The 20,458-nt window shown below is 44.5% G+C and overlaps 1 protein-coding gene across 5 annotated transcripts in view; it reads left to right on the top strand.

The window, feature by feature from the left end:
* The window catches only part of GNG12 (G protein subunit gamma 12), a 124,528-nt gene that overhangs the window by 41,632 nt on the left and 62,438 nt on the right, over positions 1 to 20,458 (top strand). For all 5 annotated transcript variants that reach the window (XM_032637932.1, XM_032637945.1, XM_032637938.1 and 2 more), the window contains exon 2: positions 7,346 to 7,399. The gene's annotated coding sequence lies outside the window, so the exon portion shown is untranslated. The remainder of the gene's footprint in view (positions 1 to 7,345; positions 7,400 to 20,458) is intronic.

The raw sequence follows: 20,458 nt of genomic DNA, 5'->3' as shown, positions 1-20,458 counted from the left end.
CTTTACCATTGTCTCTTAGCTATATAAATTCTTCCCCCATCTCCCCATAAAACACTGACTGAGTGCCACCTGTGTGCTGAGGCAGGGTGCTAGGCTCTCTGGGAGATACAAACACAAATAATATATGGACCCTTGGGACCTTATCATTCCAGTAGAAGAGCTGAAACGCATCTGAAGCATCTGTAATGACAGGCAGAAGTGGTAAAGGTCGTAGCAGTTCAAGGAGAGGAGTGGTTTCATGGAGCCAAAGAGGAAGGGAATATTTGGGGGAAGAAGTGGTACTTGAGCTAGGTTAAAAAAAATAGTAATAAAACAACACTTGCTTTAGGTCTAAATTATTTAAGTTATTGTAACTACATAAGAACTGCTTAAGGTGGTCCGTTACGTAAGCCATGGTTTTGGTGGATTTGCTAAAATCATACTAACATTTCTTGAGTGCTTCCAGTCAGCAGGCACAGGCCCTGATGCTCCATATAAAGGATTTTTTAATCAGAAACAATGTGTAATTGGTGCTTTGTATAATAATCTATTTTGCACAAAATGCATCTCTTCATTTTACCTTGTGACCTTTCCTTTCACGAGGAGGCCTTGGGTTCAGAGAGCAAAGGACTGAGGCCAGTCTTGGCCAACTCCAGGATTCGGGGGACCCTCTGCAAGTCACCTGGCCTGTCTGGGTCTCACTTTTCTCCTCTGTAAGGTGGGGATTGTCATTCTCCCCAGCTCACTCACAGGGTAGCTGGGAAAATCAAAGTGGGTGTAAATGGAGGGTGAAAAGCAGTCAAAGCCAAACATTTTGCCACTGAAGCCATGTCAATAGCTCATGAGGTTTATACAAAATACGGCTGTTGCTTATTATTAAAACACTGTATAAATGAAAAGATGGTTATCTTAAAATTGCCAAATATCAGTAATATATTTGTAGCAAATACATATACTAACTCTTGATTATCATGCACTATAAAGAACTCATGCAAATTCAAAAGAAACATATCAAGACCCTGCTATGCGAATAAGCAAAGAATATAGGACTTATTGTTTCTCAAAGTAATAAACCATTAATAAACAGAAAAAAATGTCAATCCTCACTAATAATCTTAGAAATACACATTAAAGCAGTATTAGGAATACCATGTTATGTATAAAATGTCAAGGTCTCAGAAATTCTCAATTATTTTGTTGGTGGTATATCATACATTAATTAAAAGCCCCTTTAAAAGCAAAAACCTACTAATTCTACTGTTAGGAATTTAGGGAAATAAGTTAAAGGGATGAAAAACGCTGAAGCATGAAGGTTTCCAATGTAATCTTATTTATAGTAATAAAAACTGGCAAGTAATTTAAATAGCCAGCATTAGGGGAGAGATTTAGGTCCCTTAAACAGTCATTATGAATGTGTGTAGAAACACAAAAAAATATTTGAAATTGGAAGTAAAATGGAAAAAGAAAATAACAGCGTCATATATAGGGTTTTTTTCCTGATGGCTCTATCCTAGTGTCCTCCCTTTTTTAATCCTTAGAGCAACAATGGTGCAAAAGTCATATTAGTCCTGCCTTACATGTCAGAAAATTGAGGCTTAGGGGTAGATTGTCCCAGGACTTGCAGGTCACTAGCTGAGGAGCCAGCATCAAACCTAGATCTGTCCAACTCCAAAGCCTTTGCTACCAATAGCAGATAAACTATGGCCATAGTCATATAACACATGTCTATCGAGGGTAACAGAAAAAAATAATAGTAGCACTAGTATGGTGGGAATATGGGTCATTCCAAAGAATGCTATCCTTTTAAAACTGCCATTGGGGGAAACAAACCAACAAAAAACTGCCATTGCCCTTTCAATAGAAAAGGAGAAACAAAATATGTGGAGTGTAATATTTCACAATTGTTCAATCTGACTTCTTTATATTCTCTTAAAGTTTGGCAAACTAGGAATATATGTGTATTTTTAAAGATTTCTCACTGGCATTGACATTATGAGGATACTTTCTCTCCATCTTATCCACAAATTAGTTGAGGACATATACCACGAAGCTCCTCAATTAAAAACAAATTTTAAGTCACTAGAAGCTCTCTGAAGATTAAGAACAGTGACCAGGTAGAAGAGTTTCTCCCAGTGAACAGCCCAGACCAGCTCTTTTGACCAGGACATAGTCTTAAGGTGGGGAAAATGGTGTGGCACCATTTGGCTAAAATAGGCCAGTTCACCAGCTCCAGGTGTGCCCTTCCCAGGGACAGAAACCTTGCACAATAAAGGAAAATGTCACCATTTTGGTGACTGTTTACTGTCTTTTACCTTTGGGGATCAACACTTGATTCTTGATGCTTTAACCCATATGGCATTACTTTATCAAGTCAGTAGCCCTGCCAACGTGTCAAAACACACGACTTTCTGTGGTGGATCAAGGCACAGGGCATATTTCTTTTGCTTTGTCTTGCCTTTATGGAACATGTGCCTTTTATGCCTACTGTAGGGTCCTTTATATGTTTCAAAGGCCCTCTTATATCTGTTTTGCCATTTGAGATAACATCATGTCAGTATTTGCAAGTGAAAACATAATAGACCTGACCAGAGAGAACAGTGGAGCCATCTGGAGAGCTGGAAACATTCTCCAACATACTTCTCCATATAATCCATTCCAGATCACTCCCAATTTTGTAGGTGGGGAAATTGAGGCACATAGAAGTTTAGTGATTTTGCAGGAAATCACTGACAGTGAAGACAGCTGGAAGCCAGGCTTATAAATCTAGTGTTCACTCTCCTCCAGTGCCTGTATTATGTTATTTTCTAGAGAATTAAAATGAGACTAGGAACAAATATGTTCAGACAGATCATAATCCACTTGCCATTCAAAGCTAAATTAGGTCTCCGAGGACTATCATTTTGTATTTTATAATTGCAATAAGCTTTATAATAATGAAAGGAATCTAGCAGGTTATCATGTTCATTCTAGACAAGTCCTGCCCAATAGAGCTTTTTATGGTGATTGAAACATTCTACACCTGTGCTCTTCAGGACAGTAGCTGCTTCTGTGTCCACCTGACCACTTGGATGAGGCTCATGCACTGGGGGAATGAGTTTGTAACTGTATATATTTACATTTAAATCCCTACATGTGCTAACGGCTATAGCATTGGACAACACAGTTCTAGACTTCTCAGTATTTTTTTGCCATCTCCACTTGGATGTCTCCAAGTTAACAGGGTCAAATCAGAGTTCTTGATTTTCTTTCCTCTCTCAACCCGTTTCTCCCTCAAGGAAGCCATCATTGACCCAGTTGCTTGAACCAAAACCTATGTGTCATCTCAGCCCCTTCCTTTTCCTCATTGGCCACATCCACTTCATCAGCAGGTCCTAGTTGTTTTACCTCCAGAACCTGTCCTGAATGCATCTGTTTCTCTCCATCTCTACTGCTACCATCCTAGGCAAAGGTACCATCATATCCCACCTGCACAATTGAGTAGCCTCAGAATTGGCCACCATTGATCCGTTCACTCACTGTTGCCTTTTTGAAACTCCTCCATTCAGCTGCCAAAGAGACATTGTTAGGCTCTCCAGTGGGTTGCATCACTCGCTGCTTGTATGAAAGAATTTGTAGAACTTATCTAGAAGTTCTCTTATTTTTCTTCTTTGTATACTTGTTTATTTTCTGTTTCCTATTAAAGGTAAGGGCCCCTATGTCAGCAACCTTATTTACCTCATTCACTGCTGTATATCTCCAGCACCTACAACTGTGCCTGTCCCGTAATTTGCACTCAGTAAACCTCTCGAGAATAATTAAATTACTGTTCATTGTGGAAGGAGATGAGATAGCAAGATCAAAAATGCAGATTTATAATGTGGCTGTTAATATCTGAGAGGATGCTGACATCCATATCCATGGGAAGCTGGTGGTCTCTTTTATATTCTGGATGCAAGTAGGAAGGGTGGGTATTATGGCTAATTGTATTTATGTCTGAGTAGGTGGGCTGGGCGCAGTCCTGATGCAATCTCTGACATGAGCCAGAAGGAGGTCTCTTTTTCTCTAGAAGTCTATGTATGTCCTAGATCGTGAAGCTTTTTTCTTTCCTACTGTTAGAGAAAGAGTAGAGTGTCCTCCTACAAGGACTTTTATATCCATCCAAGGGAAGTGTAGGTAGTGACGGAAGGAAGCATCTTATGGAACTCTGGGGTAGAAAGTGGCACAACCACATCTGAACAGCAAAAGGAGATTTTCAACATGAGGCTGTTGTTTTAAAAAAAAAAAAAAAAAAAAAGATGTTTGGAACATACTCATAGCCAGTTATTGGAAACCAAGAAAACTTTAGGAAATAGCAATTTCTGTCCTTTTTTCCTTGAATATTGCATTTTTTAAAGGAAAGTGTCTTTTCTGGCATTTCTTTATAGTGGCCAGCCAAGGCATGTTATTACGTAAATCCATGTGCAGTGTAAAATGAAACTGATGAACTTGTTGGGGGTATGATCAAGTTAGCCATGCCCTGGCCTGCATTGCTTCTGTTTCCTCTGGTATTAAACAGACCTAGGAAATGACCATTCCCTCAGCACAGGCTGAATTTAAAAGACGAAGTTAAAGCTTGCTTTGTTGGGCTTCCCCGGTGGTGCAAGTGGTTGAGAATCTGCCTGCCAATGCAGGGGATATGGGTTCGATCCCTGGTCCAGGAAGATCCCACATGCCGCGGAGCGACTAAGCTCGTGTGCCACAACTAACACAACACTGTAAATCAAATTACGTCAACTTAAAAAAAAGACAAAGAGTGCAGGCTCTGGAACCAGGCTGTCTGGGTTTACAGTCTGGCTCTGCCATTTATAAGCTGTGTGACCCTAGGCTACTGACTTGACCTCTATGCCTCAGTTTGCTCACCTGCTATATGTGGTAATAACCCATTTCATAAGGTTACTGGGATGATTAAAGGAGCACGTAAAGCGCTTGAAATGCTCCATAAAAACCAGCTTTTATTATTATCAGTAGTAGTGGTACATAATTATCAGTTGAGTTGAGTGAATACTACTTTACTAATGTTACTGCAGAGAAGTTGCCCCTAAGCCAGCTGAAGGAGTTCACACAGGCTCCCCAGAAGTGTTGATTTTTTAACTGAGACTTGAAGGCAGGCAGATACTGTAGGGAAAAGACGTGCTTGACAAAACACAATCTGCAAAGGTACAGAGAAGTGAGAGTGGCGGGGGGGGGGGGGGGGGGGGGGGGGGGGGGGGGGGGGGGGGGGGGGGGGGGGGGGGGGGGTGGGGGGGGGGGGGGTGGCGGGGCGGGGAGGGGAGCATTTAGGGACCTGTAAATAGGTTTGTGTGGGTAAAGGGCAAGTGGCCCACAGGAGAGTGCCTGAGGGGCAGGCATGAGGTCACTGGAGCTTTGGAGACTGGGCTAAGGAGCTTGGACTTAATCCTACCACCTAGAGGAAGCCACTGAAGGACTTTCAGCAGGTTCGGGGGTCGCCTTGGGAGACTGGGAGGCAGCACCCCCAGTGGCCTCAGCCCACAGCCTGTTGATTCTAAATGATGTCCCTCACCAGCCTCCTTCCCTATCATTTGGGCAGGAAATTCATGTGTGTGGATTTGATTTTGCTCATTGGGTATGATTTCTTTGGAGGGGGGCACAGATTAATAAAGTGAAAGGATATGTTTATGTAATTCCTTTCTACTCCCTACCCCTGCTAAGACAGATACAGAGATGTCTAGCTTACAGACTCATTTGAGAATCAGATGAAAGTGATAGACTCTTCCCTCAGAAAAATCACAAAGACACGATTTTCCAAAGACCCCACCTTAACCTCTCCCTGCACCCCCATCTTGGTCATCCAGAAAGGCCCCTAGACGCAGTACAGTCTTTTTGACCCCAGGCTTGCCTGTGGATTTTGTGTTCCCACCCCAAATTATTTTAAATTTAATTTGCTAGTACATCCCATCAATTCTCCATCTGCCATCAGTGCTATTATCTGACCATGTATGATGGGAGCAACCTTGGATCACTTGACAGTTATAATTAAAACTGAAAGTAATTATCTTATTTTGACCCGTTCAAATTTAATTGAGAGTATAGTGGCTAAGGGCATGGGCTCTGGAGACCAGCTACGTAGATTAGAATCCCAGCTCTGTCAGTATCTTATAACTGAGTAATTACTTAACCTCTCTGTGCCTCAGTTTCCTACATTACAAAATGGGAATGATAATATACGTACCTCGTGAAGTTATTGTGAGGGTTCATTAAGGTAACATGGGAGCTTGCGAGAAACAATAGCAAGTACTATACAGTATTTGCCATTATTATGTTTTTTTAACATCTTTATTGGGGTATAATTGCTTTACAATGGTGTGTTAGTTTCTGCTTCATAACAAAGTGAATCAGTTATGAATATACATATGTTCCCACATCTCTTCCTATTATTATGTTATTATTTCTACTAAATGACATCATGGAATGTGGTAATTAATGATGAATTCCTAAGAGCAGGAAAATAGATAAACAAAATCTCCATGTGCATTTCACTCACTTTGGATCCTTCCAGTACCTGAGGCCAAGGATCGTTCCCTAGGCCCATGCCGTCTGGTACAGAAGCCACTAGCTGCTGTGGCTGTTGACTACTTGGACTGCTGCTAGCCCGAGTTGAAATGTACTGGGTCTTGAAGATTTAGTATGACAAAAAAAAAAAAAAAAAAAAAAAAGAAAGCAAAATGTCTCATTAATCATTTTTTGTATTGGTTGCATGTTGAAATGATAATATTCTGAGTAAATTCAGTTAAATAAATATTAAAATTGTCGTCTGTTTCTTTTTGCTTTTTTAATGTGGCCACTAGAAAATTTAAAGTTATATATGTGGCTTGTGTTATATTTCTGTGGAACAGCAGGGCTTTAGGCTCACCATTATCAATAAAATAAAAAGGTGTGGTTATCTGTGATCAGGTGATCACTATTGAAAAGCCTGGTACACTCCTCCTATTGCCCTTCAAGTTATACTGGACCATCCGTTTTTTTAATCGGTTCTATAAAGGGACTCATGGCTTGGTGCTAGCAGAAGGGAGTGGAGGGACCAAAGCAAGAGCAACAACCCGGGAGGCTTCCACTGACTTGGAGGGGTTTGGACAAAAACACTACCATTTATAGTTATACTGGCCTCAGACTTTGAACACTCCCTGAAGGAGATGAGAGAATGCTCTCTGTTCAGGAAGTTGAAATATGTAGGCAAAAAACTCTCCCTATTCCATCAGGAGCCAGAAAAAGCTTTGCTAATCTTTAACTAAAAGAATAAGTACTCAATGTGATGGCAGTCACTGGGATCGAAGGCACACCCTTTCCAAATGTGATTTACTTATGGAATGCTTGTTTCATTCTATTTCAGACTTATTCCATCACCTAAAAACCTAGTAACGGTGGGCCACACAGAGTCTTACTGGTAAGTGCTCTTTCATTTTTAAAACAAAGTGACCATTTGACATCACTTTTGAAATGATACACTTCTAAGTTAGATGCATCTCTACTAGTACTATGATTAGATGTCTATTTATTTACATTTTTTTTCCCTCTGAAATGATTTACGATGTTTCCATGCCTTAAAAAAACAGATCAATCCATGTTCTTTTGCTAAGAACATGATCAGGGAAAAGATCTATGATTGCATGCCAAATACTATTAAAATAAAAACTTTTTGTGTGTGTTGAAACTATTTCCAGGCCCCTGTTGATAGTCTGCTTGTTTCAAACAGTATCCAAAACAACAAAGTGATACTTCAGCCAAGGAATTCAGACAGTTCCTTGCAGTGTGTTGTAATGAAGATTGGCTCATAGATGTAACATTAGCTTTCTTATTGCCCTATTTTTTCTCTCATCTCTCTTTAAACCTAAATGTGACTGTCATGAGATAACAGTTCTGTAGTAGTAGAAAACTTCCTTTAGAGCTGGGAAAGTAATGTACTTCTGAAGTGAAAAAGCTTCTGAGGCTTCAGGTGACACCGCTCCCTGATATGTGGCGATATTGTCATTTGCATTGTGTATCAGTTAGCTTTTGCTGTATAACAAACCTCTTCAACATTCACTGACTCAAAATAGCAATCATTTCTTTATCCCATAATTCTGTCAGTTGGCGATTTGGGCTGGGCCTAGGTGTGTGATTCTTTTGGTTTCAGCTAGGACCATTCATGTGTCTTCAGTCAGCTGCAGGTCCAGGTCACCTAGCCTGGGGGTCACCTGGCTGTCCGCTGGAGTGATGACAATGACTAAGACATGTGTCTCACTGTCCTGCAGGCTACCCTGAGCTTGTGCACATGGCATTTGGGCAGGGTACCAAGAGACACAGCAGATGCGTCTTGAGGCCAAGGCTCAGAGCCACAACATTGCTTCCACCACATTCTGTTGGCTAAAAGAAGCTGTGTGGCTAGTGTAGATTCAAGAGGTACAGGAATAGATTCTACCTCTTGGTGAGACGAGCTGCGGAATCACATTGCAGGGAGGATGGTTACAGAGAGGGGAAGATTTGCGGCCATTTTCACAATCCACCCTACAGTGTTTATGGGTCTCACGAAAACAGCTGTGATGGAATGAAAAAAGCGCCTGGAGAGTGAGAGGGCTCAGGTCACGCTCCCATCTCATAGCCCGTCCCCTCGGTCCGTTCTGATCGACAGACCCTGGGATCCTGGTCTTGCTGTCTGCCGCCTGGCATCCCGGTCAGTTCAGCAGCATCCTGGGTGGTCTTGCCAATACCAGCTTTCCGCTCCCAGCCTCGCTTCATGGTACGCAGCACCGCCACACCAGTCTTCCTTCAATTCAACTTTCAGGAAGTTCCTCCTTTGCTTAGAAACTGTCAGTGCCCCCATGTCATCCACCACACCAGCCTAGACTCCTCTCTGGCTTCTCCACTTCCATTATCCGGCCCAGTCCTCTCTTGTTCAGCTCCCACTATTCCTTTTCCTCTAGCCAGACTAGCCTGTTTACCGTTTCTCCTGAGGACACCTCATGCAGCTCACCCCTTCTCTGCTTGGAAATCCTCCTCATTCTGCAGGGCCCGGTAGAATCTTCCCTTCTCTGTAACGTGGCCTTCCCTGCCTCTTCCCACCATCTGTGATCTTCTCTGCTCCGAATACTTCAAAGCCAAACACTGTCTTCCACCATGCACCCTTCTTCAGCTTCGCTAGTCTTACCTCCTCGGTAGCTTTGTCAGTGCCTTGGGAGCAGAAGGTTCCATGTGTCTCCCTTGCAGTACTCAGTACAGGGCCAAGAGGACAGTGGGTACTTAGTCAACCAGGACCCTGCACCTGGTCACCCACCAGCAGCTCCCCAGGATCACATGAGGTACCTGTTGAAATACAGGTTCACAGTCCCTTCACTGGGCCGACTACGTTCATTAGGTGAACCCTGGGGATCTTGAAGCACTCAGATGATTCTGATGTAATAGCTACACAGTTGGCAACCACTTGTTGAGGAAAGAACAAGAAATTTATACGAGACTGGGGTTTGAGTCCTGGCTCTGCTACTTCTTGGCTCTAGGACCTTATAAATGTGACCTTTCTGAGCTTCAGTATCCTCATCTGTAAAACGGAAATAACATTTAACTTGAGGATTGCCAAGAAGATAAAAAAGGATGATGTAAAAGGGAATGAAGTACTGATACATGTTACAACATGGATAAACCCTGAACATATTATGCTAAGTGAAAGAAGCCAGTTACAAATGTCCACATATAATATGATTCCATTCATATGAAAATGCAGAATAGGGGAATACATGGAGACAGAAGTAGATTATTCCTTGCTTAGGGTTGGGAGGTGAAAATGGGGGACATGGGGGGATAGCTAAAAGGTATAGTGTTTCTTTTTGGCGTGATGAAGATGTTCTAAAATTCATTCTGGCAGTGGTTGCACAGTGCCTGTAAATGTACTAAAAACCACTGAATTGTACATGAAAATGGGTGAATTGTATATGAATTATATCTCAATGAAGTTGTTTAAAAAAAGAATAAAAAGAAGTGTTCCCTCCTCTTAAAAAAAAAAAAAGGATGATGTATACGCAAGTGCTTTATAAACCATAGAATGTAATTAAAATACATTAATTGATTATGGATCTGTGGCTAGCCAGTGTTTCAAAAGGGGCAGTTACCTCTGTGGTGGTAGTCATGGTAGTGATAGAGGAATAGACAGTGAGTAATCCAGTGGTGGAAGGATTAATAATTACAGCAACAGTAGTCATTTAGTGTCTACTGTTTATTGAATGCCGACTGTATGCTGGGCACTGTGGTAACTGCTTCCCATAGAATTATTTGAAATTGACGAGAAGATCCCCTTGTTCAGTTGCATCTGTATCATAATTACAGCCTATTCCACCATTAGTGATTTAGTCCTTTGATTCCTCCCTCTTCATTCCTGAGAGAAATAGTTGGTTGAGCCGCTATCGACCATTGACAGCTTACCAGTGTCAAGTACAGGGACCTGTAGAAGTGTGATCTGCTTTGATTGGTGGGAGAAGTTGGGGGAGGGAGAGCAACCAACAGTGCTAGGGAGAGAGTAGGTGTGGGACGTGCAGGAATGGACCACAGGGCCCCCAACTGCCTGAGGAAGGATGGAGTAGGGGGAGGGGAGTGCAGGAGGGCGGGAGGGCGTGGTCTGAGACATTTGCTGACGTGACAGTTTGGCCCAGGGCTGTCTCTGGTCTAAGGCCCACCACGGGCTCACGCTGCTTGCTTGGGACTCCCCTGTAACAGCTATCACAACAGGCAGCATTTATAAAACTGTCCTCTGTTCACTGTCTGATGCGTCGTACATGATTTTGATTGCTGTTGATCTAGTGTATGTGCCTGTCTTCTTTCAAAGAGTTTTGAGGTGCCTTTTAAATACACATATGTTAAGATTCAGACAAAGAAGGAAGGAAGGAAATTTGTGGGGAAGGAAAAGTAAGGTGAAATCCGAGATTAGGTTAGGCCCCCAGTTCTTAAGTGAGAGCCTGTACACACACTAGCAGCCCCCATGGCCTTGCCTCTGAGTTTCTGAGCAGTCAGTACTAGGAGAACGTGCTCAGTTAGGAGGTCGTGGTGGCTAGAGGATAAAAGCACTCGAGTTACTCAGAAGAAGCAAGGTTGATTGTGATTCTTTCGAGACTTAGAGTAATTTCCCCCTGGGTGCTCAGGGGGAGGATGCCACCTAAGGCAGCGAGCAACATCCCTATAGAAATGACTGACGAGGACCACCCTCCATGTAGACCAACGATGTGTGACACCTGAGTGCCGCCCAAGAAGCGCCTTCCAGGCCAGGTGTGCATTTCTCTGCTGGCCTTGCTTCACCCAAGTATAAAATGTAATCTTTTCAGGGCTTCCCTGGTGGTGCAGTGGTTGAGAGTCCGCCTGCCGATGCAGGGAACACGGGTTCGTGCCCCAGTCGGGGAGGATCCCACATGCCGCCGAGCGGCTGGGCCCGTGAGCCATGGCCGCTGAGCCTGCGCGTCCGGAGCCTGTGCTCCGCCACGGGAGAGGCCACAACAGTGAGAGGCCCGCGTACCGAAAAAAAAAAAAAAAAAAAGTAATACTTTCAGCTGTAATAACAAGCATATATATTCATCCCTCCTCCCTCCCGTGTGATGCATGTCACAGACCGTCATGGCTCTTGATGCTGAGCCCAGACATTTGGCTATGGCCCAGACTTGGCACACGAGTTGAGATCTCCTTACCATCCCAGTTCTAAAAGAATAACAAACAACTTCCTGGGAAGTACTCAGTGAAAGTTATTTCTCCCAACTCCAAATCGTGCTATGCCCTGACTCAGGTCTGCGAGTGGCTTTTTGATGCACAGAATTTACACTGACCCTGTCCACTGTGACCTGTGTGGCCCACTTCGCTTGCTCCACGTGTATCTCTCCTTCTGTTTTGAGCCCTGTGCGCTCTGGTCATTTTAGATACCAGAGTGTTCTGTACCTTTTGAGGGAACCAGGGCAGTTTGAGAAGCTCACTGGAATAAGATTAGTAGACTCCAAGGATGTATTGGATGGCAGCAAACTATAAACTGAGCTACTGTTGTCCACTTATGTGATTTTCTTCTTCTAGTCGGTGACTTTAATAATTTTTGCAGCAGTAGTGTCTGATGGGTTGGCAGCACTGGTAAGGGAGGGTGATATGAAAGTAATGTGCATAGGTGATATGAAAGTAATGTGCATAGGATGAAAAAAAAGTTAATTCAGTAAGGATCATTGTCAGAGAGGAGCCCAGAATTCCACGAGGACTGCCCATAAATGGGAATTTCCTTTTGGGCTTTGTCTTCATTTAGATCAGGTTTCTTAGTTAGAATTATTTTGGTAGCAAGTAACAGAAGTCCAACTTAAACTAGTGTCTTGACTTAATGACTAACATGTCCGTGTTGGCATGGACTTCGGGCATAGGTGTATCCAGGTGTTCCAGAAAACATCAGGCCATTATCCTTCACTCTCTCCATCTCTTGATTCTGCTTAACTCTGTCAGCTTCATTCTCAGGCAGTCTCCCCCTCAGTACCTTGCAGAAGTAGCCATCAGCATTACACTTCCATCATCTTCACAGCTGTGGATCTCAGAGAAAAGAGAGTGCCTCTTTTGTCATTGTTCTAACAACAGTACCAAGGAGGTCTGGCCCAGTTTGGATTCCTTGCCTGAATCAACCCGGCTAGAAGTAGGCAGTAGGCAATAAGCAGTATCTGCTTGGCCAGGGCTTGTTCATGTGTTCCTCGACAGAGGATGAATCGTACCTGAAGCCCATGGCACAGGGTCCCTAGGAAAAAGGAGGAATTTTGTTACCAGAAGAAAGGAAAGAGAGAGCATGCCAAGCAATTAAAATTTCTAGGTACCAGAGTGCACTGATTTAGAAATTCTTCATTTGGCGTCCATTAAACTTGAAAGGTTTAAAATTAGATTCAGCTTCAGTTACATTGACTACCTATTCCAAGTTTAGTATCATGATCAGACTAGCAGGTGACCCCACTGTAGGGTCACGTAGGCAGCTTTTGGCCTGACGACCTCATGTCGTGTCCCCTGGATCTAGATTATTAACCTGAAGATGATGAATAGACTTCAGTGGATCTGTAATCCATTGAATGAATCAATGAATGGGCTTCTCTAATTTTTTGCAAAATGCTGTGTATATACTTTTTTTTTTTTTAAACTGGAGAAAGGGATCATGCTTCCATGATTTTTTCATAGGACTCCCTAGCCCCCTACTGCTTAAGAGCAGACTTACTCAAATTGTTTTAGCTTTGGCTAGCTTAATCTTATGTGTTCACTTCTTTTCTTGGCTCCACGAGTAGAGTTTAGCGTCCATGATAAACACAGCTCCCTATGGAACAGACACAGTGATGTCAGTGGCTGAGGATGTGTCATCAAATTGCATGTTGAGGGTTTTAGGCATATATGTAAACTTTTCACGGTCGTAGTTGCCATTTACCTAATGCTTTTACTCTGGTGTTCACCCTGTGCTAAGTGCTTTATGTGCATTGTCTGAACTGTATATTTATACACGTGACTGTAATTCTCTGAACCTCAGGTTTGTTATGGTACCACCTGCTGGAACCAGCTCCTTCGGCTGCCTCTCTGGGAACACAGGACACAAAGTCTGGCTTTTCCCTCTTCCCCGTGTCCTCTTTTGTGGGTCCACACCTCTCCACTCCCAACCCCCACATGATAGAATCCTAGAACCCCAGAGTTGGAGGAGACTGCTGAGATCATGCAGTTCAGTGGTTTTCAAACTTGGCTCTCTGCTTTTCTAGCTCAGGGACTGCTTAGAGGGAAGGATGGAAAGATCCCAAGCCCCTATCCTGCTTTGGTCACCACTGGCTGCTGAAAACTACTCATCTGGGAGAAGAGAGTCCACAGTTCAATGTCAGACTTGTGGTTGAGTCCGAGCTACTACTCTGCTCACCTCCCTGTGTGACTCTGGGAAAGTTGCCTTACCTCTCTGAGCCACAGTTTCCTTTTCTGTCAAAGGGGTGATAATACCTGCCTCACAGAGCTGTTGGGGGCCTGGATGAGGTCATGTCCGTAAAGTCCTCGTCCCAGTGCCTGGCCCACAGGCACTGCTGCAAAGGTTAGCTGTGACTAGGACACTGTACAGCACAGCTTGTGAGACGTAATTAAGACACAGCTTTATTCTTGTCTCTCACCATGCCTTTAAAGTTGATTCACTGGGGTGTGTTTTTCCCCATTTCCTGATAAAAACTTGATCAGGCCTATGACGTTTCTGGTTACTCTTAGGTAACAAAAAGTCCTACGGCCCCTATAAGTGACACACACACACACACACACACACACACACACACACACACACACACACACACACACACCCCCGCATACTTTCTGGAAATTGGAAATGCTCACTTTAGTCTGTGAACAGTCAGTGTTTACTCCAAGAGAAGACTTCCCTCCATCTTGCCCACCATTCCAGGCCTGCCCAGGTGAGGCAGGGAGAGAGGAAAGCTCTTACCTGACCACTGTTGTCGCGCCTGGCACTGGGTTCTCTGAGCCTGGCTGGTGGGTGAATGGACTCTCTTTTGCTTTCCTAGCTGTTTCCATGGCTGTCCTGAGGACTCCCACACCAGCACATTCCACCAGGACCTCCCAGGATTCGGGCAGTGCCTCTCCTTCTGCTGGTTGCTACCATCCTCCATCAGCTTCTCGTTCCCATACAGATTCTCTCTTTGGGGTTCCCTCATCCTCAGTCTGAAGCCCTGGTGGGTAGAGCCTGTTTCAAAGAGACCAGAGCTGGCATTCCTGGTGCCCTTTAACCCCCCATCAGGGGAGGGGGCAAGCAGACCCTTTCTTCTACTGTCACCTTATATTGCTTCAGCTCCCCTCCCACATTTTGGTTCCTCAAGCAGGTGTCACATACCAATCCCCAAACTCGAGGAGCCCTCCAGGTGCTGTCTTTTGAAACTCTTGTCTCCAGGTTTGAGAGGAAAAGTGGACTCCCACCACTCCACCCACCTTGGGGAGGCCAGGAATCAAAGCATTTCTGAGGAATCTGCCCCACAAAATCCTCCATCACTTTCCACCGTCCTGAACCTGTTAATATCCTCCTTATGGACCTTTGAACCAGCTAGGTCAACTTCTTAGGAATTTCCATATAGTGGTCTGGCCCCGGCTTTGGAATTTCCCATCTGTTGAATTGTGTTGCCACAATGGAAACTTCCACTTGAGCATCTTGTTATATTAACTATTGGCCCAGTTCGAGGAACTCCTCTGCAACACCCTGAAAAGCGGTCCTTTAGCCTGTGCTTGAAAACTGTCCAGGCATGGCAAGCTCCCTACCTCCCTCTCTCCCTCCCTCCCAAGAAGCATCCCATTCCGATTTTCAGATGCTTGGAGTCGTTGGAAAGATGCTGCTCCCATGAAGCCAAGCCTGAGTCCCTGTAACCTGGCCTTTGATGGGATCAGAAGTGTGCATGTGAGGCTCGTCTGAGAAAATCTGCCTGGGCTGCAGGGATTCGAGTGGCAGCCAGGTTTGCACCAACACTCTGTTCTCTAAAACCACAGGGAAGCCTCTGACCTTGTCTCTGGGCCGGTTTTCTTTGCTGTCACGCCAACAGCACATAACCCCAGCAGAAAGCTAGTATTGGGAAACTCTGTGTTCAAGCACCATTTCTCATGCTCATTACCCTAACTAGTATCCTTTCTCTTGATCTGAGAGCTGATTTGCCTTGCTTCATGGGGGCATCTGGAATCAGGGGTCCATCCACAGTTGATGAACTCTCCAAAATCAAGCCTTGCCGAATGTGCCCTACTGCCCTCCAAAGACACCCCATCCCTGCTTTTTTGCAGTTTTTCTCGTATGTTTAAGTGTCCTTTGGACTCAGCTGGTTGGTTTGCCTTCTCCCCAGCATCGTGAACTGGCCTCTCTGCCAGGTGACCTTCTTTGTCATGTGCAAGTTGGGCCACTGTGACGGTGGATCCCACAACAATTGATCACTCTGTGTTTTTGTTCCCCACCCATGGTGAAGGCAGCATCTCAGATGAGCGAGCGACATGGTGCTAGCAAGCCTCTTGGGTCAGCTAAAGTTGAAGTCACTTTGGGGACAATGGCCTAAGAAAACGCTAAATGCGTTTTGGGTCGTTCCATCATGGACTGGTTCCCCTGGCAAGTCTCAACCTTATGTATCCAGATGTGAACCTGGTTTACATGCTAGTGTTACTTTTCATGCTGTCTACAAAGATGGTGAGGTGCAGCTCCCTCCCTCTCTCCCCCGCCCCTGTGCCCTCCCTCCTGCCCCACGTGATGCTGGAGACAGAGGCCCGGAGGGCAGAATTCATCTCCCCTAGCACTGCTCACCTATCTTCTTCTCTTGGCATGAAAGAATAGAGTGATTTTTACTGGGCCCTTCAAAAATCTCTATATATGAAATAGCTAACGGGCTGTTACTGAAAACAAACTTTCTATTAATATTTGTGTGCATTTTACAGTAGGGAGGTGGCATAGTATAAGCAGAGAGACTGGAGTTCAGACCATTCCTCAGCTGCTTGAGATGCTTTGGGCAGAGTGGTTTAGCATCTTTGCGCTTCAGTTTCGTCATCTGTTAAATGGGGATAATGACAGTTGCCTTGCAAGAGGGCTGTATTAAAGGAACCAATGCATGTAATGAATTCAGCACAGTGGCCTGTCACATAGTATATATTCAGTAAATGGGCTATTATCATTGTTTGCATTTGACTGTTGTGATGATTTCTAAAAAACTTTTAAAGCCTTGAAAACAAGTGTCAATCCTCCAGCAATAGTTGAGCAAGTCACTTACTCTTAAAGTCTCAAATTTCACATTAATAAGTGGAGGATAATCCTGTACCGGGTTATTGAGAGGATTAAGTGAAATAATCTATATGAAATGCTCAGCACAGGCCTGGCACATAGTAAGCACCCAAATAATGGTGGCCATTAAATAATATATTCCCATCACAGTATTAGCTCCATTTTACAGATAAGAATTTGCAGGACACTTTTTTCCTTGTGATAAATGGCTTCACGAAGACACTTTTATATGTAAGAAGTTGTTCTCACTGTTTTGTTCAAGAAAGAACATTTAGCAGCTGGTTTGCTTATAAATACCAAACTGTAGCATATATGAAAGTAAGCTATATAACTAAACCAAATGGCTTTCCATTTTTTTAGGCTTCGCCTCATTTCCTTTTAAGTTTTGAGTAAGTGATTTCGCCACTAGATTAGGAGAGTTTATATATTATTTTTACAAGTCCCGTGGAAACATGCAAGCATAGCTGTATTTAGCTAGATACTCTAAATTCACATCAATTTATTTTGTGCTCTTGCGATAAAGATGCATGGTGGGCACCTTCCCGGCATCCAAGGAGGTCTTAGAAGGGGCCATGGAGGAGAAGACAGGGCCAGACTATAACAAGATGACCCAGACTGGAGATCGGGGCTTGGTCAGGAGGGTGGCGAGCTGGCCAGGGCGGAGCAGGGGTTCCTGACAGGGAGGTTTTCTCCTCTCACAGGGCAACACCTGCACTCCGTTAAGCAGTTCGTCCCTAGGGTCCTCTTGGAGCAATGGGCAGTCCTGAGCAACAGAGCTCCTATCCCCTTGCTTCCTACCGACCAGGTGCCCGTGCTGCACCAAATACCAGGTTTGCGAAGAATGATGATGACATCATTATTTGTTGGGCTGATTCTGAAGTTTGTGTCACTCATGCCTGGACACCTTCGGTGAGGAATGATCCAGGTGAGCAGGAAACCTTCATAGGTTGGGTCTGACTTACTCACCCCTGCAGACAGACAGTTCAGCAGTAATCCTCCTTGATGTGGAAACTTGAAATGTGGCCGGGAAGCCAGAAAGAAGGGAGGGACGGGTAGGGGACCAAGCAGTGGGGCCACTTGAGTTGGTGGGTCAGCAAGTGTGTATGGAGCATCTGCCACGCGTGCGGGCAGGATGAAGAGGAAGCGGAACCGAACCTCCTGCCTTCTTCCTTGCCCAGCTCCGTAGCCCACTCCCTGAGGCAGGGACTGAACCAACGCACGTGGCCTTAGAGAAACCCCCCATTGCCGTTTTGTGGATAAGGCTCACGAGAGCCCCCTGCCGCCACACATGCTCCACTCCAGGGCCCACGAAGGAGCTGATGGCGGTTATGAAGCTTAAGCCTCAGGATCTCTCATCGGCAAGGACTCCTTCTGATGTCCTATAGCTCATTCCTAATTTTGCATTCTTTTTTTAAAGAGGCCCCCAAATTGTACAAGGCTCAGGATCCACAAAAACACTGGATCTGTCCCAGGTCCGGGGAGAACTAGCACAGCGCTCCGCGTCTTTCCCTCCACCCCATTTTGCCTTCACCAAGACGCTAAAACTCCAGTTTGCTTCTGAACTCAGGAACAGGCTTTGGCCCTGTGTGTGTGTGTGTGTCCTCTGCTGCGGCTTGACCCAGCTAGACCTGAGTTCCCTCCCAGAGCTCCTAACCCCGTGAGTGAGGGGGAGGGAGGCCCAGCCAAGAATTGCTGTCTGGGCTTCTTCCTGGCCACCAGACACCCTCCCCCAGGGTGGAAAGGTCCCACCGTTCCTGCAGGAAGGCAGGGCGGGTGCTCTCAGCCCTCCCGTGGCTTTGTGGTTGCTGGGAGGGGAGGCCCAGCAAAGGAGCCGGGCAGGAGGGAGCCAGCCCCGTGTGAGGCATCAGCTGACTAAAATAGGCCTGGTGGAAAATTCTCCTTTAAGAAAAAAAAAAAAAGTAATATCCTTGAAACTTGTATCAGCTTTGGCAAAACCATAACTCTGATCTCAAGTTTTGGGAGAATGGGCCTGCCAACCTACAGGACTGTGCAGATAATGTGTGCTGGCTTGCTCTCAGCCATAATCATGTCCCTTCCCTCTCATGCCGCACAAGGGCTGGAGTGCTTTGCTAATCAGTCAGGATTAAATGTACTGAGAAGAAGCGAAAGGAGGGAAAGGCCCTTTTTGTATGTGAACGTCTTTCTACCACTATGCAAAAGGATACCCAAGTTTGAAAATAATTTTCTCTTTCAGTCAAATGCTGGCCAACTTCACCCCCTGGTGGAGAAATAGAGGACTGTGTAAAATGAGCCATCAGGCATCATTGTCATGACTGATATCTGGAAATTCTCAGCCTGTGATGAGTTAGGACAGTGAAAGGGGCTGGGTGTATAAGGTTTTGGGGTGGGTTTTTTGCCTTGAAACTAACTGTTTCTAAACTTAGGGTTAAATTTTTTTTTTAATATCTGTAAAGAGTAAAATGGTTAAAATGCCACTAGGTTTAAGGCTCACACCTATTAAACTGTAGTGGACTTTTTTGCCAAAGCTCTGCCACCAGTGCTAGTTATGGCCAATCCTTACCGGTCTGTAGGCTTCTTTTTTTTTTTTTTTTTTTTTTTTTGTGGTACGCGGGCCTCTCACTGCTGTGGCCTCTCCCGCCGCGGGGCACAGGCTCCGCACGCGCAGGCCCAGCGGCCATGGCCCACAGGCCCAGCCGCTCCGCGGCACGTATGTGGGATCTTCCGGGACCGGGGCACAAACCCACGCCCCCTGCATCGGCAGGCGGACTCCCAACCACTGCGCCACCAGGGATGCCCTGTAGGCTTCTTTTACTCCTTGAGATTGTGGCAGAGACATAGAACCAACCAGAAAATAGGGATTTCAGCCACCAACTGGATATCTATTAGTGATCCTGACTTTCAGACTCCAGCTCACCACGGCCCACGTTGACGTCTTTTGCTTTAGTGCTGCGAGTTTAAATTATTTGCCTTAGTTCATTTACACTTACTGCTAACAGCTTCCAGAAAGTCAGATTTGGGCTAACTAGGTGATAGCCATTTCACTATTTCCTACATATTTTTAAAAGGAAAATGCAAAACAGAAGGATAATGGTTGAAATATAAAAACCTTCCCATATATGTCATCTTCTGTTGAAATATGATTTTATCCTGACACCTTTATCAATCTTTTGTTAATTACTCAACTGCTTTTAATTACCAGAACTGACCTGACTGTTTAGCTTCTGTTGTGTCTTCAATAATAAGAGCCTACCTAATAGAATCTCATCTGCTATCTTTCGTTCACCAAGTGGTAGTTCTTGTCCCCGGTGAATGTTTATCATCTCCATTGTCCTGGATCTCCATCCCCCAAGTGGAGGATACAATCGTAGTGTTTATATTAGTAATGCTTTTAATAGTTTTTTTTTTTTTTAAACCTTTCTCTGCTCTCAGAAACCCTTAGGTGCACTTCAGATTTGAGAGCCTGGCATTGTAAGAGGCTGTTTGTTACTCATACATCAGATTAACTGCCTTGGGGCTGTTTTTCCTCAAAAGAAAGATGTGAAAGAAAACGAATGTGCACACACACCTTGTAGGTTCATGTAATTGTTTTCAATATTTAATGGAGTTTTCTAATGATTATTGATCATATTTTTATATATATTGTCTAATTTTTTATCTCACGAAATTTTTATGTAAGAAAAACAATTTTTTGATGGTATCATCTGTTTGCTTTTTCCCCAAGTGTATGGAAACCAGTTG

This window comes from Phocoena sinus, chromosome 1 (genome assembly GCF_008692025.1).
Source record: "Phocoena sinus isolate mPhoSin1 chromosome 1, mPhoSin1.pri, whole genome shotgun sequence".
NCBI classification, from domain to species: domain Eukaryota; kingdom Metazoa; phylum Chordata; class Mammalia; order Artiodactyla; family Phocoenidae; genus Phocoena; species Phocoena sinus.
Note: the sequence above shows the minus strand (reverse complement) of the source record. Positions and strands in the feature narration are given on the sequence as shown.